This window comes from Manis pentadactyla, chromosome 6 (assembly GCF_030020395.1).
Source record: "Manis pentadactyla isolate mManPen7 chromosome 6, mManPen7.hap1, whole genome shotgun sequence".
NCBI lineage: Eukaryota > Metazoa > Chordata > Mammalia > Pholidota > Manidae > Manis > Manis pentadactyla.
In genome coordinates this window covers 133,394,507-133,398,189 of record NC_080024.1, presented here as the reverse complement: position 1 = coordinate 133,398,189, position 3,683 = coordinate 133,394,507, and the positions used below count along the sequence as shown (strand labels likewise).

Below are 3,683 nucleotides of genomic sequence, written 5' to 3'. Positions count from 1 at the left end.
TCTAGGAGTGGAATTCCTGGGTCAAATGGTATTTCTATTTTGAGCCTTCTGAGGAACCTCCATACTGCTTTCCACAATAGTTGAGCTAGTTTACATTCCCACCAGCAGTGTAGGAGGGTTCCCCTTTCTCCACAATCTCGCCAACATTTGTTGTTGTTTGTCTCTTGGATCTTGGCCATCCTGACTGGTGTGAGGTGATATCTCATTGTGGTTTTAATTTGCATTTCTCTGATGATTAGCGATGTAGAGCATCGTTTCATGTGCCTGTTGGCCATCTGAATTCCTTCTTTGGAGAAGTGTCTGTTCAGATCCTCTGCCCATTTTTTAATTGGCTTATTTGCTTTTTGTTTGTTGAGATGCGTGAGCTCTTTATATAATTTGGATCAGTGCTGACATTTTAAGTTAAGTCTATTAAATGGTTATTTTTAGTGATAATAAAATTCAGCACTTCTAGGATAACTGGTAATTGCCCTAAAAATCCCTTCTCTTTAGGCCCCAATTCCTCAATTTGTTCAGAGGCATGAGCTCATGCTGGAACTTAACTACTTAGATTCCAATTCTAGCTTCACATCTTCTTTTGTGTGACCTCTTACAAGTTAATTTGAGTTCCCTAAGCCTCAGTTTCCTCATCTGTAAAATGTGAACAATATAACTTGTTTTGCTGGGTTGTGTTGAGGCTCAAATTAAGATAGTCAACAGCAGGCACACAGCAGTGGTCACTGCTGATTGATCTCTGGTGACTAGGGACCAGACGGGGCAGGGTGATCGAGGACCACCTAGGCGAGTGATTTATTCAGCGCCCAGCTTACAGCCACTGTGGGAAGAGGCAGGGAGAGTGGCTGGTAATTATAAGGTCAGGGTCTGGACCTGAGGCTTCATTCCATCTTCAGCTGCCCACTGGAGAAGTCAGTCCAGCCAAGTGGATGGTTTCTGCCAGTCACTCCACACTGCGAGGACCAGAAGTGGGATTTCCCAGTGCCCCCAGACCGCAGGCCCAGTTCTCTCCAGAGCAGTGTACCTGCCGGGACGAAAGCCCAGCCCAGCCGGGGGCTATGGCAGCTGGGTCAGTGCTCCAGGTCATAGAGGAGCTGAGGCACCGCCTGGCCGCCAACTCTGGCCCGAAGAAGTTGTGGAAAAGTTTGGAGAGGCTCTCTGCCTTGCCTGTCTCCGTAGCCATTCTCGCGGAGACCGGGGTTGGCAAGACAGTGAGTCGCCTGCACAACTGTGAGTCCGTTAGAAGCCTTACCAGGAACTTGGTGGCCCAGTGGAAGAAGCTGGCTCTTAAGGAAACACTGTGCCTGACTTGGAGAAGAGCGATTCCCGAAAGCGCCCCAGGGGCCCTCTGCAGAAGGATGAGGCAACGGAGGGTGACAACCAAGAACCCTCCAGCAAAGCCTCCAGAGGCCCAACAGATGGCCCCAGGCACGGACAGAAAAACCATGGAAGGTCCTCAGAGCCCCAGAGGCCCCACCAAGTGTCCCACGGTGGTGAAGACAGAGAGAAGAGAACGAAGAGCCACAGTGATTCACCAGTTTACTCTCCAGAGCCGGAGAGTTCTGTGATGACCCAGCCCCTCCACTGCCTGTGGGTCCTCCGCAGATGCCTGGAGACCCGCACAGACGCCTGGCCAAGCCCACATTGCACACCAGAGGCCTGACGAAGGCCACTCTAATGCCTCTCAGGACAGACAGGGGCTCAGCCAGGAGGGACACCCAGGTGCACCCCAGGGAAAAGGAGCTGGGAGTCAAAGCACAGCACACCAATCTGCCTCCAGGGACAAACGCTCCGTGAGTGTCCAGGGACATGAGAAGTCCCCTGCTTTGATCAGCCAGAAATCTTACGAGGCCTTTTCCAGAGAGGAAAGCCCAAGGCCTCTCTCCCGAGATAGCACAAGTCTAGACAACTTAGACCTAAAGACTCAAGGAGGGAAAGTAAAAGCTTCTGATTTTGGTAAAAGTCAGTGGGCTCCCTCCCTGAAGTTGAGAAAGCAGATATGGATGAAGAATTCGAGCCACCCACCATGTCTTTTGAGTCATACCTCAACTATGACCAGCCTCTGAAGAAAAAGAAAAAGATTGTGAAAACCTCAGCCACTGCATTTGGAGAGAAAGGACTTAAAAACAAGAATTCTAAAAGCAGTAGTGAAAAGTTGGACTTGGTTCAGGAATTATGTAGGGTGAATGAAAACAAGTCAGAGAAAGGGCAGGCTCTGGAGCCCATTTGGCCAAGCTGGAAAAGGTCCCCACAGATGCATCAGCAGTGTAGCCAGCCCTCCCCTTACCCAGGGTACAGGCCAATTACCATCCACTTCCTGCCTTTGAATTGATGTTCTCCTTCCAACCAAAGCAAAAAGCACTATCTTCACCCCAGAAAGAGACAGAAGCTGGATTTACTGGAAGCAGAATAAATTCTAGGATGCAGGAGTTTTCTGATTCCAAGTGTGTTTATCTCTACAAAATGCTGTCCTTGAAAGAGCAGTGCACCCGGGTACTTAAAAACAACCACAATTCTCACCTTTGAAGTGGAAGGAGTACCCTATTCTATTCTTAAACCCCTTTTGGAGATATGTACTCCTGATGAGCTATATTGCGTGGAGAAATACAATCATGTGCTAGTTAAAGAAACAAGTAAATTACCGAAAATTCATTATCACCAAAACTTTTAGAAAGAAAAGCCAAAAGAGTATGAGCCGTGGCGGATGATGTACCTGCGGCTTCAGGAAGCCGGAGGGCAGCGACTGCGAGAGACCATGAATGTCCGCTCTGCACAAGCCAGTACGTCCCATCGCCGAGCAAAGATGATCATCTTCAACTCCACGGCCAAGCCGCCTTCCGGTTGTTGAAATGAGGCAGGAACAGCTTGAAACAGGAGTAGCGGTGGAAGAAAAAGCCAAGGTCACGCCCACTCCTTACCCCACAGGCAGCGGCCATGCTCGCCCCAGCAATCCGGCGGGTGGGAGCGTTACCGTCACCCCTGAGAAGCAGGCCTGTTACTGCCGGAGCACCAGCAGTGCCCGCTTGGCGCAGCGGGAAACCTGTGAAGAAAACTGCCCCGATGACGGCCGAGGCAATGAAAGACTACAAGAACCGATTCTCCCAACGATAAGCGAGGTCTTGCCCTGGCGATGGCATCTTCCGGCAGGAACTCAAGGGTGGTGGGGTTTAGAGGATGAGACTTCCAAAGGAGACCAGAATCTTTTGCTCCGTGGGAACGTTTGGATTCAGACCCCTGTAGTTTTCAAGTGCTGCACCTGGGAAACTGCGCCGCGGCCACTGCCTCCCGGCCTGGAGAATCCAGAATTCTGAGTATGCAAAATCTCAGTCTCACTGAAGGTTTCAAGATTAATTTTACTGTTATAAACTAGCCTCTTTGTAAATAAGATATAGTTTTAATTAACTGATCCCCAAATCGCACTTACTCTATGAATAAACAAATAAACAAAAGTTGGTGACATAGTTTTTTTTTTTAATCTCAGAGCACATAAGGCCTTCTTGGACACAAACCCAGAAGTCATTAATTAAAAACACTGATAAATTTGACAACATAAACATTTTTAAAATAAAAAACAAAGTTAAAAGACAGATGCCTTTGATTTTTGTATATTGATTTTGTTTGACCAATATTGCTAAATTCACTTATTAATTCTAATAATTACTTTTGGATGCTTTTGACTTTCTTACATA

At 48.0% G+C, this 3,683-nt stretch overlaps 1 pseudogene; it reads left to right on the top strand.

Moving 5' to 3' along the window:
• Positions 1–1,052: 1,052 nt before the first annotated feature.
• Positions 1,053–3,105, top strand: LOC118928971 (elongin-A-like; annotated as a pseudogene).
• Positions 3,106–3,683: the final 578 nt, after the last annotated feature.